The sequence below is a fragment of the Pelodiscus sinensis genome, chromosome 18 (genome assembly GCF_049634645.1).
Source record: "Pelodiscus sinensis isolate JC-2024 chromosome 18, ASM4963464v1, whole genome shotgun sequence".
Classification (NCBI taxonomy): Eukaryota; Metazoa; Chordata; order Testudines; family Trionychidae; genus Pelodiscus; species Pelodiscus sinensis.
In genome coordinates, this window is record NC_134728.1 from 2,909,613 (window position 1) to 2,934,269 (window position 24,657).

Below are 24,657 nucleotides of genomic sequence, written 5' to 3' on the forward strand. Positions count from 1 at the left end.
AATTTCAGAGCCATTTCCAGGAAGAGGGCTTAGAACGAACTCTGACATCAAGTCCCGGCCTGCAGGATCCCACAGAAGGCACAAGGAACCGAGATGAGTTGATCACATTAAGCCACGTTCTGCCTTGGCCTTGCTCTCAGACAGCCCCGTTGCATTCACTCCTCGGAAATGTGGGAGCAAAATAAACTCGCCGTCCCCACCAGAAACCAGAGCCTCAGTGGATCACACAGCTCCCTCTAGCGCGCAGCACGGAAAGTGCTGTCCATCCCCCGCCGTCTTTTTATGGCACTTTTGTTACTTAATTGTATTAGAACTGTCCTCGCGTTACTTGGCCTCTCAAGCTGCCTTCCCAGCCCCTAGCTCTTAATCACGCTCACAGCCTTCTGGCGCACTCAGGTTGTGTAATAGCCGGTGTTCAGTAAAGCATCTTCCTCCCAGAGCATCCCAACGCGCTTTGCAACGAGCAGGCCGAATCCGGAGCGGCACGGGGCTTGCCAACTCCGGAGCGGCAACAGCCGTCCTGGGAGCTCAGCACCCCTCCGGATTTGGCCCTCTGCCCACATGCATCATTTAAGGAAGCATCTGTTGAGCAGCACAGTGTAAATCCCCTCCCAGCATCACGGGGCCTCGGTACGGGCCGGGTCAGGAAGGAGACACACAGGCGTCGAAGGAGGCTGCTGCTTTCGCTCGTAACAGTCAAGCTGCAAATTCCCAGAGTAACCCGACTTTTAAAAAGCAACTTAAAAGTATCGATTACGATTAGTCTCTTCCTCATACACCAAACAGCCCCCTTGGAGCAAGGTGAGGGGCTGTGCACTGCCCCCACCACCCGGAGCCAGGCAGATTGGAGGGGCGGCGGCTGGCAGTATCCGTGACTCGGCCGCTGTCTGCGCATTGTGCTGCATGGGGCTGGGAGCTGGCCCCGGCCCCAGGCTGTGCAGACTAACCCCTGGCACCAGCTAATTCAGGTTCCATTGCTCTCCCTGGGCCACCTCAGTGTCCTACCACCCCCTGCTGGCTGCCAACATTCCCAGCGCCCTGACAGTGCCTGCCACGCAGAAAGGCCACATCAGCACTGGCACCTGCGGCGCACAGAAATCCCTGGTTAGTCATTCGATCATTTGTAAATGAACAGCTCTAGAATGGAGGCAGGGCCCAGACAGCGGTACCCTGGGCCCTAGTGCAGCCGCTCAGTGGGGGCGTTGTGATAACTGGGCCTACAGATGTACCCGAATCAGAGCCGTGCAGTCCACAGAACGGCTCAGAGCGGCTGCCTCCAGCCCTGCCTCAACCGTCCAATGGGTGGGGCCCAGGGGATTACCTGGAGGCCTGGCGTGGGGCAGCAATAGGGGTCGGCCCCCCCACCTATAGTGGCAGCAAGAGCCAGAGCAACCTGGCAGGTGCCTTGCCACCCTCTCCCGGCCCACTGCGCTCTGCTTCTCCTGCTGCTGGCCCATTGCACATACACACTGCGTGGGGCTGGGAGCAGAGCGGGCTGCTGGGGCGATCCAGCTCCCACTGCTGGGGTGAGTGCGAGAGAGGGGCCGAACCCTGCTGCTGCCCCGCGGTAATCCTCTGGCTCACATTGCTTGGGGGAGAGGGCAAGGGGGTGAGAAGGGGTGGGAGGAGAGCAGGGGCGGGGCTTGGAAGAAGGGGTGGGGCAGGGCGGAGCAGAGGCAGGAGTCGGCCTTGGCCCAGTGGAAGATGGGGTGTAAGAAGGAGCAGCAGGAGTGGAATGTGCCACACTGGGGGGAGGGGTGTAAGGAGGAGCAGCGGGAGTGGAACGTTCCACACCGGGGGGAGGGGTGTAAGGAGGAGCAGCGGGAATGGAACATGTCACACTCAGGGGAGGGGTGTAAGGAGCAGCAGCGGGAGTGGAACGTGCCACACCGGGGGGAGGGGTGTAAGGAGCAGCAGCGGGAGTGGAACATTCCACACCGGGGGGAGGGGTGTAAGGAGCAGCAGCGGGAGTGGAATGTGCCACACTAGGGGGAGGGGTGTAAGAAGGAGCAGTGGGAGTGGAATGTGCCACACTGTGGGAGGGGTGCAAGGAGGAGTAGGGGATTTGAGGGGTGTGTTGAAGGCCAAACCAGGCAGAGGACAGCAAGAGGGTGAATTGCAGGGCAACTCGGAACTGGCAGCCGCCTGGTGCCTGCCTGCACTCACCAACCACTGCAGCCAGTGCTAGCTGGAAATAGGATGGGGAACGGGGCCCTGATGTCCAAGTCCAGACCAGCAGGGGGCGTCACTGGCCCCATATGCTGCATCTTTGCCCCACCACCAGCCTTGCACACTCACCCCTGTCATCAGCCACTGGACCCCCCCCACACACAGACACACACACACTCCCACTGGTGGGTGGCAGCTGGTGAGCAAGGATCCGGCCAGTAGCAGGACCCACCAGTACTAATGAGGGAGAGACAGAAAAATGGGACAATTTGTCCATTTTTAAGAAAAAGTTGGGGCACATGCAGGAGGTCTAAAATACGGGACAGCTGGTCTCCCTACTAACGCATCCTGACCAGGCCAGAGAGAAGGACCCGGATGACACCACCACATCCCCTGGCTCCAAAACTTCATCGCACCCCCCGCCCCATCCCGGGTTTCCTTTTCCGCCTTATTTCTTCTCCTTCCTATTCCTCAATGTTGTTAACCTACCAGCCACTCTACCCTTCCCTAGCTCTGAACACCCCTGAGCCTGGCCATGCTCTGAAGACCTCCACTGGTTAAAGACACATGATCCCTGTTAGCAGCCGGCGTTAGAGACTTCCCCTGGGGTCCCTCCACATCCCTGGCTGGCTGCACAATTCTCCTAAATCAGGAGCTGGGTCTTTTCCTGCATCCATCCTTCAGGGGCAAAGCTCAGTCGTGCAGCGTTTTCTTGGGCTCCTGATTGTGTGAGCACGGGGAGTCCTGTGTGAGGGTCCCAGGTGCCACGCTGCAGGGGGTCACTGGGTTCCTGGTCTGGCTCTCACCGCTTTGTTCTCGTGCGCTGTACTTTTTCATACCGGTTCCCACCTTGATGCTTGGAAAATTTAAAAAACAGATCAGGAGGCACCGTGGTGGGCTAGCAGAGCATCTCACTTCCATGTAATTACATTCACGGGGGCTTTGTTTCCCCAGCTGCGAGCCCTTAACACATTTATATTGCAACACTCCCACTTAAAAAGTAACAACAGGCCTAAATGCCCGTTGCTGGTTATCGTTCTCTGTCCAGGTTATATCTAGGGCTCCGGACAGGCTCCTCTGCACAATGGGATCCGTGCAGGTCTGCTCCTCCCTGCCTCGCCATGCTTTGCTGCAAATATCTCTGTAAGGGGGTGGATGCCCCCAGTGTGCCTCAGTGCCCCTTGACTGTCCTCATATAGCCCCTCTCAGGGCAAGTTACAGTCTGTATGGGTTGCTCATCATAGGCACACCGCAGTATATAACTGGCCCTTTAAGCAAGGCCGAGTCCACAAAGCAGTTTACAACTGTTGTAGCGGGGCGCACCCCAGATAGGGGGACCCAGGCCCACCCTACTTCACCGGGTCCCAGCCCAGGGCCCTGTGAGCGACCAGGTAACGGGTCACTCCCTCGGTGGGGCCATCCAGCCGAAACGCACCGAGGTTCTCGGGCCAGGAGGGGCGGCTCCCGCTCCTGCCCTGGGCCACTTCCTACCTGGATCCCCGGGCTTCCTTCTCCTGGACTTGTCCAGCTGGCTGCGATCTCCAGGCCGGCATCCCCTCGGCAGGCAGTCTCCCTCCAAGGGACTCCTGCTTCCTCTGCAGTCAGCCCTCCACTGGCCTTCCCCCAAGCAACCTGTGCTTCTCTATATATACCTGCCAGCTGGGTTCTCACTCCCCTAATGGGTTCAGCTGGCTTCCATAAGCCAATTGTGCTGCCCTAGATAGTTGCCAGCTGGGCTCTCACTGGCCCTAAACCTCTCCAGCTGGCCTCTTTCTTTCTAGCCCTGGCTCAGGGCCTGAGTCCTGGTCTAAAAGGGCCAGTGCAGGGCAGGCGCCCTGTCACAATCTCTCACTACAGAGCCTGCCTTCCTCCCTCGCTCTCAGAGCATTTCCATGGACACTTGGTGCACTCACGGGCTCTGGATCTGTGAGCTCCAGTCATGTCAGGCCTCTGTACTTGTAGCACTTTGAAATGCTCCCTGGAATACAAAGGGAAGTGTCGCTAATTCTTGCCGCAGAGCGACATCTTCGGCCTTGTTTCTTCAGCTTTTATTACTGGCCCCGGGAGGGGGGATTTTCCTGCCTTCAAAAATCTCAATGTTGGCCTGCAGCTGGGAACCACAACAGCTTGGAAGACTGAGGCCTCCCTTCTTCCCTCCTCCCCCAACGGCTGCAGTCGATGCATTTGGGATATTGCAGGTTTGACTCCGATTCCAGGCTGCTGGTGCACGTCTGTCCTGCAGACAAATGCAATATGGATACAGATGTTCCCCTGGGAGGTCAGCGGGAGGTTGTCTCTTCCCTGTTACAAAACAGGGTGAAGGAAAGGAGCATCTGGCACACCCGCAGCACTCGGACCCAACCTGATACAAAGCCGGGACGCGCAGTCTGACCCACCAACAGCACCCAGACACAGACATGCTCCAAAGCCCCACAGCACACAGCCAGCCACTTGACCATCTATAATTAGAAAGAGAGCACTGAAAAGTCCAACCACACACTAACCATACAGAGCTGAAAATCTTCTGTGCCAATGCCGGATCTGTAATCTCGGCCGTTTCTGGCCGATGCCAGCTTCCAGATTCCTTTATCAGGCCCTTTCAGAGACTGAAACAGGGAAGTGAAATGAGACAGCAGGAGAAATGTTTCAAGACAACAGGGCTTAGTCATGCATTGGCTCCCGTGGCCGGCTGAGTTTCTACTGAAAGCGACAATTATTAGGTAATCCAGAGGAGGGATCGTGTGGAAATCTGTTTGCAGGACTGCAAAGCCCTTTGATAGTCAAGGGCCTGGGAAGGAAACCTGGACACTGCTGGTGCTTTCGTGCTGCAGGACAGGGACATGCATCCTGTTCAAGGCCCCAGCACCTTGGTGCGAAGGGTGAGGGTGCTAAAGAAGTTCCACCGGTCAAGCTGCTCTGAGAGCAGTGAAATGAAGCACTGAAAACAACCTCAGCAGACGATCGCATCAGCCTGGACCATGGAGAATTTGACACCATGCACAGAAGCAGCATCTCAGCTGCAGTAGGTTAGCACAAGGACTGTCTCCGGGAGCTGGTAACGCAGGTCAGTTAACTGTTTTAATGAGGGAGACAAGAAATTCAGCGGAGGCTGCGCACTTCCCACAAGACACCGGCAAAGGCCACGCACTGACGATCATTAGCAGCTGCTGGGGGATCTGGGTACAAAGGGTGAAGTAGCTTGAAAGTGAATGACAGGCCCTTAGCAGAACGTTAGATCAAAACATCCCAGAACTGTCCTCTCCTTCAAAGTCGGAGCCCAGATCCGGATCTCCGGTTTGCAGAAGGCCCCCTACAAGCAGCCGAAAAGACAAGCTGTAACTCTGAAATTCCGTGACCCTGAGGTTCAGAGTAAGGCAGAGCCACATCTCGACTCTTCTCCTACCAATGCTTTCACCTCTAAGCTCCTTTCAAGTGAGGATCGCAAAACATTTTGCAAAGATACTAATCACGGCTCACAACCGCCTCGGGCTTGTGAAGTGTTGTCCCCGTTGGAGGGAGGCAGAAACCAAGACACAAGACCTTGAATGACTCAGGGCTTGTATGCACAACTATGGCACCACAGCGCTCTTGCTGTCATCCAATGTTCCCTCTAGTGTTTTTTCCACCCATGTGCAGAATAAATTTTGTTTTGCGCACCAATACCTGTACAGATGTGCACCACCCGTGGAAACACACACTGCCGGCTTTGGGTGCTCTGCTAATCAGCTGGGTGGCACCTGAATCTCTCCTGGGTGGCCACTCAAGCGCTCAGCTTACTGCTGTCACCCATAGTGTAGATGCAGACTGCTGAGACAAATGGGTTTTCCAGGAACGCCACCTCCACAGTCACTGGTGGCCAGGTGGGCAGAAGCATTCTTCCAGCGACAAGCATTAGCCGCGTCTCCACTGTGGGGAGGCTGCATAGCCAGGCTGCTCAGTGATGTGCAGTTTTTCACAGCCCTGCGCAATGTAACTTGGTGGATCTAAAGTTCACCTGCAAAGCAGACCCCTTCGGTCGCCCAGGACCCATCAGTGCCGGGTCTGCGAACAGAACCCAGGAGTCCTACACGCAGGGGTGAAAGGGAGCCAGCGCCCCCGTGCCCTGCTCCGGCATGAAAGAGCCGGTTGGCTGGGGCACCCAGTTGCAGGAGATGGTGGCACATTCCCAGCTGGGCACCCCGGGCTGCCTGCTAAGGGCCGGCTGGGGCAGCTCCCCCACCGATCCGGGACCCCGAGCCCTCCTCCAGGGCATTATGTAGGGAGGGCCCCTTGCCACCAGAGATTTGTACGGACGCTGCTTGCTGCTCCCCTTCCCCTCAGGGAGCAAGAGCAAAGCGAACAGCGTGTGCACATTTCGGGCAGAGGAGTGAGTCGCCCACGCTCTGAGCGCCCTGAGAATGACAAAAGGGAGCCACAGGCAGCCTCCTGGAATGAATCGTGGGGGGAGGGGCTTGACACCCCCCCCTTCCTAAACAGCCCCAATGCCCCTCTCAGCTCGACCCCCCCGAACCCGCATCCCGGGGGAGCGATTCACCAGTACCCATAAGAAATGTAAGTTACTCTCATCTCTGCCTCCGCCCGCCACATGGTCTGGCCGTAGGCAGGCTCGGCCTACAATTGAAAGTGAGGTCGGCAAAGCTGCGTCGATCCAGGGTCCGGAGGAAAATCAGACACCCCCGGCTGATGTCGCTGTGACAGCAGCCCCACCGCCCCATCCTTGTAGGGTCAGCGGAAGAAAATCGTCAATCCCAGGGCCCAATATCATGTGACGGGAGAGTGGGCTGCGGAGTGGGGCTGAGGATGGAGCCATGGGGTGCAGGAGAGGGCTCCAGCTTTGGGGGGGCAGGGCTGGGGCAGGAGGGGTTTATCTCCAGCAGCTCCCAGTCAGCGGGGGGCTAAGGCAGCTTCCTGCCTCTCCAGGCGCCGTAGACCAGGCTGCCCCCGGAAGCAGCCGGGTCCCAGCCCATGGGAGTGCGGAGCTAGTGCTGGAGGCAGGGGCAGTGCACGCAGCCCTGTGTGCTCCCCCTCCCCCCAGGAGCTGGGCCAGGAGAGGCAGGGAGCTGCCTTAGCCCCCCGCTGACTGGGAGCCGATCCCCCTGCAGCTAGGAGCCCCAGCGCCTGGCATCCCACCCCCAGTGCTGGATCACGGCCCGCCCTTTGGAAACTGCTGCCCTAGACAACACTCCTTCATTCTGCTCCTTTAAAAAACCCGTCCCCTGACCAGCAACCCAGAGCATCCGCTGGGTCCTTCCCCTTCGGGGAGCGGCCCACACTGCACTTGAGCCGAACCCAAAACCAGGAAGCGAGAAACCGAGTGTGGGGGCGGGGGGAATGAAACCAGGCTCCTTGGGCTTTGGGGCCAGGTAGGAGACGCCGGCGGGTTGTAAAGAACCGGGGCGCAGCGCGAGAGCCGGCCGCCCTGCGTGCTAGGAGCGCGGTGCACCGGGGAGGGGAACAGTGCAGCAGCTTACGGGCCAGGAGGCGGATTTGATGGTTATTGTGGGCAAATCCTTTAAGCCAGCCGCCCAGCGTGCGGTTGGCAGGGAAAGCACAAAGCGAGCGCCTGGAATGAATCAGCGCAAGGTAGGAATACAAATCAAGGGGGCCCTGCGGTGACTTTGCCAGGCGCCGACTGGTTAGCCCCATGGCTCCTCAGCCAGGGGAGGGGCCGTGGTGGGAGCACCGCCCACTCCTTGCAGGCCTCACGTTAGCCTGCCAGGGCTGAGCAGGCTGGAAACCAGGCAGGCAAGGCATAAGAACTCAGTGCTAAGGGGCCAGGCTACGCAGTGCCCGGGGTTGTCCTGGAAGGAGGCAGCGAAAGTCTGTGTGGGGGAGGGACTAGCTCCAGGCCAAGTCCAAGGTCTGTGTAGTCCAGAGGCTCTCAAAGCGTGGTTTGTGGACCACCCCAGATCCGCGAGCTCCATCCAGGTGTCCATAGGGCGTTCTCCCTAAGGTGCAAACCTGGGCAGCCGCACACGAGGGAATGAAGGGCTACCCACCTAATTAGTGGCTTGCAGGTGTGGCGCCACTAATTAGGTGCCTGGCCTCTGGACCCTCACATATAAGGGGAGGTGGTGTGCTGGGGAGGAGTGAGGGGTAGGGGGCAGTGGGGCTAGAAGAAGGGGGGGGGGGGGTTGGGATGGGCAGGGCTGCAGCGGCCAGAGAAAGACGTGACTTTCCCCAACTCCACAGCTGTGGCTGGTGGGAGAGACGGCTCCTTCCCAGCCCTGTGGCTGCAATGACCAGGGAGAGACACTCCCCCCCACTAGAAAGTGAGTGGGGGGCTTCTGTTTGTAGAACTGTACCACGGCAGGACTCACCGCTGCGGCGCCTCCTGCTGATCACGTTGGGAATTAGCACTTCAGCCCTGGAGCGCCCCCTTCTGGTGGGTGTCTCGCCTGCTATTACTGGTTATTGCCTCCACCACCTTGCGTCAGGACCCATGTCCCTCCCAGACGGCAACGTCCTCCCCTCTGGATACCGCCCTGCCACAGGGCCCCTGAACTCTGGGGTCCTTCCCTTCCGAGAACCCCCCACCCCCTCTGCCCTGTTTGCCTCAGTGACCCACGGCCAGTCACCATCTCGCCCCTTATCTCACGGGCAAACTGCATCTGAAATGGCCACTCAGCATTGGCAAGGGGGCGGGGACCCACTGCCTTCCGCTGCCTCCCCACAGCCCTAGGGCCCTCCAGCCTTGAGAGCAAGGCCTCAGCCTGGGAGCTTGCCTGGCCAGAGCACCCCAGCCCAGCTCTAAATCAGGATACCTCCTGCTCCCCAGCTTGGGCAAAGTGACTCTGTGTCCCACCTCCCCTCCAGGAGCCCGTATTTATACAGCCCCAGCTGGGCCCTAATGGGCTGTACCTGCCTCAGCTGCAGGCTTCTCCCCACAGCCTTCTCCCAGGGCTGGGTTTTAACCCTTAAAGGGCCAGTGCAGGGCAGACACCCCTTCACAAGAACAAATCAGCTGTAATTCTTATTAAGGGTTTTCTTCTATGGCGCGTTTGTCCAAAGGGCTTTGCAACCGCTCGCTCGCCGTGCCACCCGCCTTTGCAAAGATCACGAAGTGATCCGCCGAGACCCTCAGGCAGTTTCAAGTGATCGGGGGATGGGTGGGAGGGATGGGGGGGGACTCCATTTGAGAACCACTGATGTAGCAGGAAAGGCCAGGCAGAGTTCCAATAGCAGCCGCTGATTTCAGGCATGGCAGTTTGTGGGGCCCAGCGGGGACACTGGGGAGCCCCTCGCTTGCACAGAGACTGGCCACCCACTGCTCTAGTTGCAGCCATCAGCGCTGGGAGAGCTCAGATCCCCTAGGAATGTCTCGCTTTGGGCACCGAGAAACTGAGGCACCTGCAATGCGTGGCCACTCACTCGGCACCCCGGACAGCCAGGACTTAAGAGTCCAGAGCTGGACCCTGCAACCAGCCAGAATGAAAGGTGACAATGGAGAACCAGTGAGATGCACAATTCAAACTGGGGAGGGGTAGCAGGCCCCTGGGGCAAAGAGGGGAGACCCTCGGACAGTGAGGGGAAGCATGGGAACCTCCCTGGACTGCTTCATGAAGGAGAAGCAGAATGAGTTGATGGGTTTGATTATTGTCTTGACTAACAAATGTATTAGGTCATGAGCTTTTGTAGACAAAACCCACTTCCTCAAATGAGTTGGAGTGGCAATTACAGAATCCAGGGGCTATATAACAGCAAAAGACATTACCTGTCAATTGTAGGACCAGTGTTAATGACACTCATTAAGTCAGGTTGGATGTGTATCATTCATAGCAAGAGATGTGAAGATGCGAATATCAAAGGCGGGGAAGTTGCTTTTGTAGTGCGTTATCCAGTCGAGCTCTTTCTTCAAACCTAAGTTGATCATGTTGAACTTGGGTTTGAAAAAGTGTAAACAAGCCCAGGCGCACGACAGACCAGTGTACGGCAAACTGGGTCTGACAGCAGCGGGATGTGGGGCAGATTGGCTGGACTTAGGCGACAGTTCTTGGTCAACATTTCTTTGTGGGTAGGAGTTGGTAGCTTCATTTGCGTAACACTAGAGCCCTGCGCAGATACAAACTTTGTAGCCACATCCATATCTGCAAAACCGAGCGGCAGATATCCGCATCCATATCTGCGAGTGTGGATAACTGTGGCTAGAAAGCAGATATCCACAGATTTGCCGGGCTCTGGAGATCACCATCCAGCAGGCAGCTAACATACCTGGAGAGGGAGTACCACGGCTTCCCTACTCATGAGCAAACCACGGGAAGTGGGGGACTTATTTTGCATTAAGGAGAGCACCAAAGAAAAGACCAAGAGAGCAGCGTGTCCCATCGCCCAGAGACTGCCAATCAGCTTTCTCCAATGGGGCGGCACGCTCAGCAAACTGGCAAGACCCCCTCGGTACTTGTACCACTACAGGAACCAGGCTGCACAGATACATACAGTAGCTACCAGGTACCATGGTGATGGGCAGTGGCACGGGAACATTTTTAAGAGTGGGGGTGCTGAGATCTACCTTTACCCCTGATGTCCCCCCAACCCTGCTGAGGCTGGGAGAAAAGCCCCCCCCCCCCCGTGCCCCGTGCTAGGCTGGGAAGCCCCCCGCACCTCCAGTTCCCGTGCCTATGGGGATGGACTCAGTAGGAGACCTGAACAGAGCAGAACAGAACCAGTTGATCAGAGATGGGCTAGGAAGGTGGCATTTGGTTTCAGATCATATTTAAGGCAGAGTGCCCAGCCGCAGAGAGGGGCTGAGTTTGACAGAGATGTCACAAGCTGCTTGTCTGCCTGTCTGTCTGCCTGTCTGTCTGTCTGTTTCCCCAGTCACCTTGAGCCACATCGAGAAATCAGACCCCCTCTGGATTTGCCTCTGGTCCCAGAGCACTAAGCCCCACTGGCCCCAGCACTAAATCTGGGGCCCTCTTCTTGGGGTCTGAGCGTTGGTGCCCTGCAGTCTGGCCTGGGGCTCTGTGGGGCACGCTGGGTTATGTGGCAGGGACCGCAGACATGGACTGAGGGCTGCAAAGCAGGCCCCCGAATTGCCTCCCCCTCAGGCAGCACCCCTGACCTGCTGGGAGGGAAGTTTCTCCTCCAGGAGATGGCCGGGGTGTTTTCACAAGCTCTTCCAGCGCCGTGATTTGTGACCTGGAGAAATATGCTGGGAGACGCCAGCTCGCTATTCATTCCGATGCAGCGGGGGAGCAGGGAAAGAAAAGCAAAGCCCAGGCGGGCTGGGAGGGAGGCTGTTCTCAGCAGCAAGACTGGGCAAAGCCCTGGAGTCAGAAGAGGGGAGGGAAATGGAAACAGGCCCGGCAATGAGACGGAGCCAGGCCCTGCTCCAAAGTCTGCTTCCAGGCCCTCCATTGCTTTCCCGACAAAGCCTCGCTAAGGATCCATCAACAGGCCTTGGACAAAGAGAAACCAGTTGGCCTCCAAACGCCATCAATTGGGCTTCCTGGCAGAAAACAGGAACCTCTTGGTCCGAAGCAAACAGAGCAGCTCCTGCTGCTGCTAACAAGCCCCTGTTTGTATTCTGGGACAAACGCTGGTCCTTCCCGACAAGAGGGGACCCTGCGCCCTCCAAACCAGCCCAGAAAGTTCAGGCTGCTTTCTCACCAGGCAGACAAATGCTGGGAGCTCGGACCAGCCCTGCCAGGGCGACGCTAATTCAATCCAATGCACCCAGCTGAGACAAACGGGGGGGGGGACCGCCTCTCAGGTGCCCAGGGAAAGGCCGGTGGCTACCCAAGCTAGTGACACACGTGCCAGGTGACTGGCAGTGCCTAGCCCAGAGAGAAGCCATCCAGGAAAAAACGGGCCTTGCAAACAGCTCCGGGAAGCACCCAGCTGGAAGAATGTTTGCAGTGACGCCGAGTCATTAGTGCCAAGAGCATGATTTGTAAGCCAGGCCAATCCAGGGGATGAGAGCAGAGCGGGGGATGATTTAATTAGTAAGGGGAGGGAGCGCGGTCTTGGTGAGCCCACAGGAAGCAGAGTCAGGGCAGCAGGGTTTCATTCCCAGCTGTGCCACCGAACCGCTGCCTGTTCTCGGGCGGGTCGTGTCAACGCTCTGTGTAGCGCTGCGGTAGCCCACTCCAGCAGGGAGAGGGTTACAAGTAGGCCAGAGGGGGCCTGGGCCAATCAGGGTGGGGAGCGGTCAGCCAATCAGGGCCAGGCTGGGCCCTATAAAAGGCTGCAAGGGCAGAGCGGCACCGATTCTTGCTCTAGCTGTAGAGCAGGAGGAATCTGGCTGCCTGGGGGAGTAACACAGGATACCTGGGCTAGAGCAGGGCTGAGGCCAGGAATAGGGGCTCATGGAGGTACTAGGGCTACAGGGAGGCAGCCAGGGCAGTAGAAGGCAGCATGTCCACATCCCCTTGCCAACAAGTGGCCCTTTCAGACTGCAGTTTGCCCCTGAGATAAGGAGCTAGATGACCACTGGGTCACTGAGGCAAGATGGGTCTAGGGGCTCTGTGCGGGTTGGACTCCTTTCCCCACTAACCCCCCGCTAAAGAGATCCAACGCGCTGTCCTCTCCCTTGGGAAGCGCATGTGAAGGCAGAAAGCAAGTTGCCGCCGGCGGGAGGAGAATGAACGTGGCAGACCAAATACACATGGCGACAGGGAAATGCTTTTTCCTTATTGCTACCCCAGGCAGCCAGTCACAGCCGAGGCGCACTGAGCCTCGTTCTGCCTTCACTGTGCTCCTCTGCAGGGGTTGACAGGGCTCAGGGCTAGCCAGGCTGTATCCAGGGTCCCCAACATGTCTGTATTTCCTAGCTAGGCTGGGCCTCGCCCTTTGATGGGGTGAATAGGCTGCTCTGCTTGGCTGGCTCCATCACACAGGGGTGACCTGACCCTGCTCCAAGCTCTGTGGCGACGGATGGACTCTTCTGCTGCCTGCCCCAGGAAAGCTGCCTGCCCCAGGAAAGCTGCTCAGCGTGGAAACACGGGCCTTGTGCTGGCTCCGTTACATGACACATCTGGGGACACGGCTGGGTGTTTATATTTTGGCTCAAGCATTTGCAGCCAGATTCTGGTCCCTGTGCTGGCTGCTCCAGGGCCGCCCTTACCCAGGTGCAGAATACACAGCTGCCTAGGGCACCTGAAAATTTGGGGCACCCCTGGGTCTTAATGCCCTCCCATCCTCCTCCTCTTGTCCCTGTTCTGTGGCTCTGCTTCCTCCAGAGAGGATCTAGTTAATTTAAAAATGAGATGCCTGCCAGAGCTATTAGCAGAACATCTGACCTGTGAAAGAGCCATTCAAGTGGTAATGAAGCCATTTAATAGGCATTGGCCAACCCTTCTGAATTTACTGTTAGTCCACTGGACCCCAGTTTAACATTTGCTTTAATATTTCATGAGTGTGTTGCTGAAGATTATAAAATCACCGCCCTAAAAAATCACCACCTCTCCCCACCCCTCGCTGCCAGATGGGCAGGAGGGTGCCAGTGTATCAGCCCTGCGGAGGGCCCATATATCCCACGGATGGCCTGGCTGCTCCACACTGTTCTTCTGCAGGAAAGCAGCCCGAGAGCCGGCACAGTCCTGCTGGATAGTCCCGGCACAGGGGCTGCAAGGTTGCCTGAGGGAGCTGTACTGGCTGGATCCTGGCTCAGCAGCTGTCCGCCCGCCAGCAGGGAGTGGGGGTCCAGTGGCTGACAACAGGGGTGAGTGTGCAAAGCTGGCGGAGGGGTGAAGATGCAGCGCAAGGGGCCAGCGGCGCCCCCTGCTGGTCTCTCAGTGCAGCACCGGCTGCGTGCCAGTCCTGAGACAGCAGGACCCGTTCCCCATCCTATTTCCAGCTAGCACTGGCTGCAGTGGTTGGTGAGTGCAGGCAGGCACCAGGCTGCTGCCAGTTCCGAGTTGCCCTGCAATTCACCCTCTTGCTGTTCTCTGCCTGGTTTGGCCTTCAACACACCCCTCAAATCCCCTACTCCTCCTTAGACCCCTCCCCCAAGTGTGGCGCATTCCACTCCCGCTGCTCCTCCTTATCTCCTCCCCCCTGAGTGGCGCGTTCCACTCCCGCTGCTCCTCCTTACACCCCTCCCCCCTGAGTGGCGCATTCCACTCCCACTGCTCCTCCTTACACCCCTCCCCCCTGTGTGGCGCATTCCACTCCCGCTGCTCCTCCTTATCTCCTCCCCCCTGTGTGGCGCATTCCACTCCCGCTGCTCCTCCTTATCCCGTCCTCCCAGTGTGGCGCATTCCACTCCCGCTGCTCCTCCTTACACCCGTCCCCCCCCCATGTGGCGCGTTCCTCTCCCACTGCTCCTCCTTATCCCCTCCCCGCAGGGACCCCATGCTCCCTGCAGCACTTCTGCTTTTGAAATGTACCAGAGCCTGCAGGGGTGTTGTACGTTTCAAGGGCACAAGCAGCCACAGTGGGAACCAGAGCTGGGGTGAGCCGGCTTATCCCCAGTGCTGGCTCCTGCTCCCCCCCTTGCGGCCTCTCTCCGATAGAAGCAGCAAGGGGGAGGGAGGGTGACTAACTGAGTCACTACTCGACTAGTCACTTACATCCCTAGACTAGATTTGATGCCGGCTCGAGGTCCCCTCCAGGTCTATGATTTCCATCCTGTTCATACCCCAAACCTGTAGGCTCTACAGTAGCCTCCAGGATAGGGGCTTAGCACTCTCTTCACCCACCCCACCCCTCCTCTGCTGGGTCCCGCTCCCACGGAGCAAGGGGCTGCTCCATCTCCTATGCCAGCTTCCCCCTTCCCCCCATCCACCTAGCTGGGTTTGCTGAAACCCCTGCAGTCCCCTGCTCAAGGCATCCTTAGGGCTTAACCCCTTCCAGCCTGCGCTGTAGCCAGGAGGCAGCTGGGTTCTGCTGGTGGCCAGCAGCAGCCTGCAGGTGTTAGCTGCCTTTTGACATTGTGGGACAAGCTGCTTCCAGCTACATGTGAGCAGTGGAGGCGAGGGAGGGAAACTCTGCAAGATCATCCTTCCCCCTTCTTTCCTGTGGCTGGAACCAGCTCCCTTCCCTTCCCTTCCCTGCCGCACTGAAAGGGGAGAAATCTGGAGAGGGGGACATGTGACCCTGTGCGCTCCCCCATGTGTTCCTCCAGGAAGACGCTGTGCTAGATCCCAGGAGAGGCAGGGCCGTCCTGAGGGCTCAGCCAGGTGTGGAGGGTAGACAGCGCCAGGCGGGAAGGGTTGAATCAATTGGTCACTGCCCCCCCCATGAGAGAGGTGCACTGCAGTGTGTGTGTGTCACCCCCTCCCTGCCTGAACCCTAAAGCCTTAACGATGCGAAGGTAAATCAGAACAACCCAGCTACACAATCTTCCTTTTTAACAGGAGCTCAGCTGGCTTGCCGTTAATCGGAGCCTTGCTATGACTGGTTGCCGTTGACCTGGCTTGAACACAGGAGCTGCGTCTAGACTTGGCACGATTTTCCGGAAATGCTTTTAACGGAAAAGTTTTCCGTTAAAAGCATTTTCGGAAAAAAGTGTCTAGATTGGCACGGACACTTTTCCGCAAAAGCACTCTTTGCGGAAAAGCGTCCGTGCTAATCTAGACGCGCTTTTGCGCAAAAAAGTCTCGATCGCCATTTTCGCCATCGGGGCTTTTTTGCACAAAACAAATCTGAGCTGTCTACACTGGCCCTTTTGCGCAAAAGGGACTTTTGCCTGAATGGGAGCAGCACAGTATTTCCGCAAGAAGCACTGATTTCTTACAGTAGGAAGTCAGTGCTTTTGTGGAAATTCAAGCGGCCAGTGTAGACAGCTGGCAAATTTTTCCGGAAAAGCGGCTGATTTTCCGGAAAAACTGGCCAGTCTAGACACAGCCGGGTAGTTTTACCAGCTGTCCTGTATCCTGCATATAGGGAGATGTGATCACAGCCTCGAGCTGTCCCGAATGCTACCCGTGCGCAGCCCCGGATCAGTCCCATGCTCCCTCACACCCAGGCAGAAATGCGTTCGTGTGCCTGTGTGCGGCTCGGGCCGTCCCTCCCTCCTCCTCCCAGCGTGTGATGAGGACAGAGCCTTCCTGGGTCTAAACTGTTCCCTACCAGAGGCCAAATTTGCTCTTCCAGCATAAAGGGCAGACCTTTCCTCGGCGCCCTGCAGGCAGCCAGGTCAGCAGCACCGCTGACCTTTGATATTTGCAGACAGGCTGCGTGTGCACACTCAGCTGCGAGGGCTGCCTTCCCAGGCCAGCAAGTCTCGCTTTCCCTCAAGAGGAACACAAGTGCTTGTGAAAGGTGTTTAGCCTCCAAGCCCAGGAGTCTGCGCTGTTCCGTGCGAGCCCTCGATAGGCAGAGGAGAATAAATTCCTCCGTGCTGCCCTGCTACCGCGGACCCAACTCGTCACCATCCCAGGCCCAGGCCCAGCCCGGCATGCCATGGCTTGTTACTCGCGGTTTAATAACGAGCTCGCGCCCAGCTGGGGACCCTCCTGCTCGACACCGGCGTGCGTTTGCATGTGTCTCCCCCCTGCTTCCAAACCTCGCACGAGGGACGTGCCACCACACGCGCGTTTCCACCAGACGGAAATGCAGTTGTGTCTAAACTGCCACTCGTCTTCCCCGAGAGTGTGGCTTTCTCCGCAAGCGCCGGGGCGGCGGGAGAGACTCAGCACCCGAACCTGCCATGACTCTCGGCTGCTTACTCATGAGTGCAGCGTTTTCCTTCCGTGTTGGATGGCATTATTGATCCTTCCTAGGCCAGTTCTCAAGGCGCGGTGGGTGGTTTATTGGAGGTGTTCTAGGAAGGGGATACGCAGGGTAGAGATTTGGGGTTGTCATAGGAACAGTTTCTGTACCGTGCTCGTGCCTCTGGTTCACTAATGGGGGGGGGGGTGAGTGTCTGAGGGTAAGGAGTCAAACACAGCACACAGCCATCCTCCCTACTGCACAGGCGCAGTCTACAGAAGCGAAAACACAGGCTCATGAGAAGCTCTTCGTTAAGCTGCCCAGTCGTTTGGACACAGGATATGGGCTGCACTTGGTTCTAACTTCTGACTAAATTTCCCCGGTGGAACAAAAAGGAGCCAATGAACCCGCCCACTCCCCTGCAAAGCGGGCGGCCGCTTTGTGAATCTACGTGCAATGAACTGACCTTGACGGAGCAAGATGTGCAAGGAACTAGAAAACAGGGAGGAGGGGCTCCGGAGCCTGGCCTATGGTTAATGGAATTGTCTGTATCTGTAGAATTTGCCAGGTGATTGCTAATGCGGGTTAGGGGCCCTAGCCATGGATGGGGTTCGCTCCTGAACAGAGGGTGAATCTCACCTCGTGTAAACCGGCGTGATGCAGGCATCCTTCCTGCATTGGGCAGAAAGATCAATGCACCCTGATCACAGCCTGCCGCACTCCGCACACGCCGGCATCACGACTTCCGCTGCCGAGGGCTGGCCTGCTGCATCACCCGGTGAGGTGTGTCATGCATGCACATCTACTGGGGAGCGGAGGGAGGATGGCAAACTCGTTCCCCATGTGTCTCCCCACAGACAGCTGTGAAAGCAGGTTTCTAGGACACACACGCCCCCACTCCTGTGCAGAGCGTCTCTCGTTTCTGTCGGCGCCGAGATGGAAGCAGGGAAGCAAAAGGAAGCCGTGAGGAACAAACACCACCAAACCTCAAAGTTCCCCGGCGCCAGCGTGTGCTGCGGCTGGCAGATCTATATTTGTCACCTGTGCTCTCGGCTTCACGCTTGATCTGTCGCTGGCTGCTCTCTGCCGCGCAAGAGGGCGGCCAAAGCCACGTCCGCCCAAATCTGGCAGCTGCACCTCACGCACAGGGCCTGGTTTGGCCTCCCTGGGTGGAGCATCTAGTTCCTGGCTCAGTGTCAGCCAGATTCTGCCACGCGTACGCAGGCTGGGCAGGAAGTGTCTCCCTAAGTAACGCGCATCAGGGCCTGCCCCGCCCCCGTAACGGGGAGAGAATCTCATCCTGTGGAACTGACCCAGGGCCCACTGGCCCCAAACAGAGAGGCTCCCATGGTGTTGGATTAGGCCACAGGCATCCGTGATGTGCAGACACATGACAATGAACGGCAGCCCCCCTGGTGGAGTCTGTTCTATTTGCGAAGGAAGCAAGGACGTGAATAAAAATCCCCTGCAACGATGAACGGAACAGGGCAGGCGGATCCGGAGCTGCTGGTCTCCCTCTCGCCCAGCATGAAACCAAGGGGAAAGGAAAGGAAAGACTTTGCACCCAGCCTGCGGAACTCACGGCCACAAGATGCCACTGACACCAGGAGCTTAGCAAGCCTCGAGGAGGGATTGGATGGTTACAGAGCCGTCCTGCCCATCGGGCGAGTCAGGGTGGTCGGCCCAGGTCTGGCGCTTTTAGGGGACATGCGGTGGCTGCCCCAACTGTCCCATGGAACTGGGGGATCAGAGGGGCCTGCAGCAGCAGCAGGAGTTGCCCTCCCCACACACACACACACAGCACACAGGCAGCAGGAGCCGGAGTGGCCCACTGCGCCTCCCTCCCAACCCGCCGCGCTCGGCTCCTCAGCAGCATCGGGAAGCAGAGCGACCCGCCCCAGGGCATTCTGGGTCCCGCCACCCGTGGAGAAGCGAGGTGCAATGGGCCAGCACGGTGGGCGTGTGGCAGGGCAGGGTGCGGGGGCGGCTCCCATAACTCCCAGGCTGCGTTACTTGGGGGAGGGGTAAGAGGGCAGGGCTTGAGGGGGAGGGGCAGGGCCTGTAGCAGGTGGGTTGCCCCACGCCCCACACCTGGGTCACTAAAGGGGGGGTTGCCCCAGGCCCCTCGTCCCCCTCCATCTTGTCTCGCTGGATGGTTACATGGGTCACAGAAATAGCCAGAGCGGAGCAGTAAATGTGAAATATCTAGTGGAAGGGAGAAAAACCTTACGTTGTGGGTCTAAGCCAATGTCTAATCCCAGGGTGGGGAACCTCAGGCCCGGGGGCCAGACGTGGCCCCTGGCTTGTCTGGATCTGCCCCCCCCAGGCTCAGGGCTCCCCCCCCCCCCCAGCTATCCCCCCGCCTTACGCTACCGATTGTATCCAGACGAGGGCAGGAATAGCCCATATCTGGCTGATGTGCGGTTCTTGCCATGGGCTCCCTGGGAGGCAGCTGGCTCTGGCAGGAGGCTGGGACCGAGCGGGGCGGACCCAGGGGCGGACCCAGGCTGGCCCCTCATTGCGGGGACTCCTGCGCAGGGCCCTGTCCGTGTGCGGCGCGGCCCTCGACCTGCTGACACATCTTTGCATGAGCCCTGGGAACTTCTGCTTTCTGGTTTCTCTACGTTTCCCGCGAGAGGAGCAAGAACCTCTCATTCCAGCCCCCGAAACTGCTGCAGTTTCGGACCCAGGACTCAACTCCTCCGTGGCCCTCTCGGGGGGGCCGGGGCTGAGCTGCGAGGGACTTTCCTCCAGGGGCAAGAACAGTGCTGAGGTTACCTTCAAAAACCACATGAAACTCGCCAGGCCCAGCTGTGCCCTGCCCTGCCTCAGGCCCCCAGAATGAGTGAAACCCGAGCGTGTGAAACCACACGAACCAGAACCCAAAATAAACTCCATCCGCCCCGGCCAGCAGGGCCCAGCCACCGGCCGGCCCTCAGCAGCGGGCGCCGGAGCCTGCCACAGAGACCCACTCGGGCAGCCCCAGCCCTGCACCAGGCCCCTGGGAGTCAGAGACGGGCGCGGACGCTCACAAGCAGCAGGTGCTATGGGGCCAGGCCGCCGCGTCTTCTGCCTCCACATTCACAGCCACGGCTGGGGCTCGGCCTCAACAGGTGCAGTCATCCCTTTCCTGGGCATGGAGACTGGCCCACGATTCTCCCGTCCTCACGTGGCCGCCCCCTCCCCGCCCAACCCTCCTTACTCAGCCCCTCGTACCTGCCCCTCCCTCCCCGCTCCACCCTCCTTACCCGTCCCCTTTTAACCGCCCAACCCTCGTATCTGCCCGTCCCTCCCCACCCAGCCCCTCGTATCTGCCCATCTCGCCTCACCCATCCCCCCATCCACCTGTCCCCTCGTATCCGTCCATTCCTCCCCACCCCTCCCCTAGTATCCGCCCGTCCCTCCTCGCCCCTCCCCTCGTATCCACCTGTCCCTCCCCATCTGTCCCCCTCATATTCACCCATCCCTCCCTACTATGTCCCTCTTTTCTGTCCATCCCTCCCCACCCATCCCCCTCGTATCCACCTGTCCCTCCCCATCTGTCCCCCTCATATTCACCCATCCCTCCCTACTATGTCCCTCTTTTCTGTCCATCCCTCCCCACCCATCCCCCTCGTATCCACCTGTCTCTCCCCACCTGGCCCCATTTCTGCCACTCCCTTCCCATACATACCATACCCCTCTATTCTATCCAGCCATCCCCATACATGTCCCTCCATCCATCCCTCCCTCCCCATATGTACCTTTCTATCCATCCCTAACTTCCCATACCCCTTTATCCACCCACCCACCCAGCCAGCCCTCCCCATACATACCCACCTCTCCACCCCTACCCATACCTCTCTGTATCCCTCCTCTCCCACCCTCACCCCTCCATCCAACCCTGGTAGGTTTCTCTAAGATGCCCGGGACTGCCGTACCTAAGGGTATGTCTACACTTGTAGCCTAATTCGAACTAGGGCTGCAAATGGAGGCATTCGGAATTGCAAATCAAGCCTGCGATTTAAATATCCCGCGCTTGATTTGCATCTTCCTGGCTGGGCGTCATTTTTTTTTTTTTTTTATTTGTCAAGCCTGGACTAACTGCCCGTGTCTACACGCGGCAGTGAAACGGGTGTTTGAAATAAAGCCCTGTTTCGAACTACCTGTTACTCCTCCTGCAATGAGGTTTAAGAGGTAGTTCGAAATGGGGCTTTATTTCGAACGCCCTTGTCACTGCCGCGTGTAGACGCGGGCTGTTATTCCGGGCTTGTCAACTTCAAAAATGGTGCCCGGCCGGGAAGATGCAAATCAAGCGCGGGATATTTAAATCCCGGGCTTGATTTGCAATTCCGAATGCCTCCATTTGCAGCCCTAGTTCGAATTAGGCTGCAAGTGTAGACATACCCTAAGACTGGAGCAGGATAGAATGAGGCCCTGCCTCTGAAATGACAGGCTGCTTGTGCCAGGCCACGCTATGCCTGTCCCCTGGGTCCCAGACCTGCGTCTGCAGTTTTGGAGCCTGAAACGCCGGCTGCACCCGTTCCACACAGGCCCAATCTCCCCACCCGATAGGAACAAGGATGGCAGAACAAGGAGCAATGGGCTCAAGTTGCGGTGGGGGAGGTCTAGGTTGGATATTAGGAAAAACTCTTTCCCTAGGCGGGTGGGGAAGCGCTGGGATGGGTTCCCTAGGGAGGGGCTGGAATCTCCATCCCTAGAGGTGTTTAAGTCTCGGCGTGACAAAGCCCTGGCTGGGTTGATTTCATTGGAATTGGTCCTGCCTTGGGCAGGGGGCTGGACTTGATGACTCCTGAGGGCTCTTCCAGCCCTGGCGTTCTATGGCTCTATGATTGATTCTAACAATCTGCGGGAGTCCAGGCAGCCTCTGGCTCCCTGCAGCTCTCCCTGCCTAAGGCCTGATTCAGGGAAATACTAGATGAACACAGACACACGCCCGCGCAGGGATGGCACAACCCCGCCACCCGCTCCTCCCAGCCCCCCCGTCTGCGCTACCCTGGCGTGCCTCCCTCCGCGCTTCTTTGAGCAGTCTCATCTACACCAGAAGAGCTTTGAGGGTCACATGGGAACAGAGCAAAGAGCATCCCTAACGCTCTGGAAATTGCAAGCCCCGAGAGGCGACCATGCGCCCCGCTGGTGCAGGCAGGGCTGCGGGAGCCGGGCGGGCCTCAGGAGCTCAGTACTGGCTGCGCAGAGAGACTAGCAGGCAGAGCTCACCCCTCAGCGAGGCGAGTGAGGCAGGCACGTTCCCAGGCCGCTCACTGGACAGGGACGGGGCAGGTCCAGGGGTTTTACCAGTCCCCTTTCAAACACGTCACTCACGTCCAGTTGTGACAGCAGGTTCGTGATGCCCCTGGGGTCTGTCCCACGCAGGACAGGGTCGCTGTAATCACTCGTCCCGCGCAGATGCTTATCTGGCCCCCGCTCCATACTATGGGCGCACCTCGGTGGTAAGCGCTTTTCCTCCCAGGGCAGCAACTTCCCGGGGCGGCAGGCGAGTCCCAGAGCGGCGAGGCGGCTTGCACTCCAGAAGCCTAGCAGGGAACCGAGACCGGGGTGGTGGCGTCCAGCGAGGGCTCAGGACACGAGGTGCCGGTGTGCAGGGAGCTGCACGTTATCCAGCCAGAGTTTCACACCATCCCGCCCGGCCTCTGTCTAGGAAGTGCCTTCCAAGATGGCGGGAGGAGACTTAACGCACCACCACCACCCCCGGCCAATCAAGGCCTGGGGGCGGGGGAGTGTGTGAAGTCTCTTCCCCATCCTGCCAGGGGCATGAGTGCCTAGTGGGAAGGGGGGGCAAAGAGGCTCCCCCACTCTCAGACCAGTCATAGTCTGGGGGTGGGGAAGACCAGAAGCATTCTGCCCCTGCCCCTTCTGGATTAGGCCTCGCCCCTTCTGGGGCTGCCCGGGGCCACTTCAAAATTTTTTGAATTGGCCCCTGGCCAAATATTATTGCCCACCCCTGCCCTACATGCTGCTTGTGAACCGTCTCTCCGGCGCCGGCTGGCTGGCACATGGGGCTGTGGAGCGGTGAGCGTATTTCGGGCTGGTCTGTCTCTTTCCACGGTTCGGGTGTCGGCACAACGGCGTCCACGCCGCATGTCACAGGAGGGAGGCGTGTCCACGGTGCCCTGCCACACAGACCGGCCATTGGCTCGTTCTGGTTCCCCTCGCTGGCAGCAGAGCCGTGCCGCTGCTCTCTGGGTACCGAAAGCCATCGCCGTGTGACCCTCCCAGCGGCTACTCGAGCTGGGCACGTGGAGCCTCCTTAAAACTCAGCTTGGCCGCATGCCTCAGGGAGCTGGCAGCCGCCTCTCGCAGGCAGTCACTGCTCCCCTTGCATGGGATGTGCAAAAGAAAGGAAGAAATATTTAGCGAACTCAGGAAGGAAGCCACAGACACTGCTGGGAGACGCCGAGAGCAGGGCCCAAAGCCACGTCTGAGCACACCCGGGAGAAGCCAATCTGCTTTGGGGAGGTTCCGAGTGCTGGCGGGTGCACTTGGCACGAGCAGCAGGCAGCGGGCACACGCAAAATGCCTCCTGGAGGCCATGCGGACGCGGCGTTCCAGAGGAGCATCCCGGCGCGCTCAGGAGAGGGGAGGGAGAATGTAGCAGGGGACCTGCAACGGGGGAGCCCAGGAGCTTTTGCTTCTAAGATTCATGCCCCTGACAACCAGTGACCCGAAACCAGCCCCATCCAGGAGCCCACAGGCCTTTGAGGCCTTATCCCCCATCCAGCGCCTAGGTGAGGCGTGTCCACAGCCCAGGTGGCCGGGATCTGAGTGGCTCCCTGGCTCAGTAACCCCCGGATGATGCTCCTGGGGCAGGAACCTTCTTTTTTTCTCTGTGTTTGTACAGCGCCTAGCGCAGCAGGGCCCTGGCTCAGGTGTGGCGCCCCTTGGCACCGCGGTAATGCAAATAAATAATAGCGGCGATGCACATCACAAGCGAGCCGGCTTCTCCCCCCAGCACAATGCCTCTGACTCAGGCCTGGAGCACCGAGGGGAGACTTGCCCAGCTGGTGCCTTGGCGTCACCTTCGCTGGGGATAAACAGCAAACTTCAGCCTCAACCCAGCTCCTTCCAGAATCACTGCTCCCACCCCCCCTTGCTCAGACTGCTCTCCCGTGCATACATTACAGCCCAATCTTACCTGGGGGGAGGCATATAGGGGGGAAATAAACAACTTGCTCTTTTAAAATAATTGCTTCTGACAGATCCATTTCTACCACGAGGTTCGAGCTTAATTTTATAACGGTATCGGTAACTATAGCAACGTGTAAAAATAACGTACCCCAGAGCACAGCCAAGTCTCGGTAAACAGTTCTCTCGTTTTCGTGAGCAAAAAAGTGAGAAGACTGGATGAGTCTGGCCCGCCCACTCTGGCAGAGAAACATACGAGAAAAAAAGTAATAATAATAATAACCACCTTCTTGCAGGGCTAAGGTGAGCCACACAGAACACGGCATCCCACGGCCGTTCCGCGCCCGGCGCTTTGCATCCCGGCACAGTCACGGCGCGCGTGTGCGCATCTTCTGTCTGGTCCTCCCACGCACTGTGGTAGGACCTGGTCCTCCGACAGGGCAGAGAGAAATCAGGCCCTGCGCCGACCAGGTTGGGGAAGAGAGGCTGGACCAGAAGGGTGCTTAGCACGCGGTGATTGTAATCCAACGCCGTGAAAACGGCATTGTGGAATTCCCACGGTGGGCCCCTCTCGCTCATGACAGACTGGCTGGGCTGAGTTTACAAGGGGGCTGGTGCTCTTTGCCAGCCAAGCTGGCTTCTTTTCTCCTTTTTGGAAACTGTCAGCGGTTAGTAACGGTTCTGGGTTCTGCGGGTCAAAGTACACGCCAGGCTACCCCCGTGCGACATTCGTGACTTTGACTGGGTTTG

The 24,657-nt window shown here is 58.4% G+C and overlaps 1 long non-coding RNA gene across 1 annotated transcript in view; it reads right to left on the reverse strand.

Moving 5' to 3' along the window:
- Nucleotides 1–2,634: 2,634 nt before the first annotated feature.
- The window catches only part of LOC142818827 (uncharacterized), a 53,823-nt gene continuing 31,800 nt past the window's right edge, over nucleotides 2,635–24,657 (reverse strand). Inside the window, exons 3-4 of the long non-coding RNA XR_012896466.1 lie at nucleotides 3,661–5,479; nucleotides 2,635–3,025 (exon numbers count right to left, since the gene is read on the reverse strand). This is a non-coding gene — a long non-coding RNA (uncharacterized LOC142818827). The remainder of the gene's footprint in view (nucleotides 3,026–3,660; nucleotides 5,480–24,657) is intronic.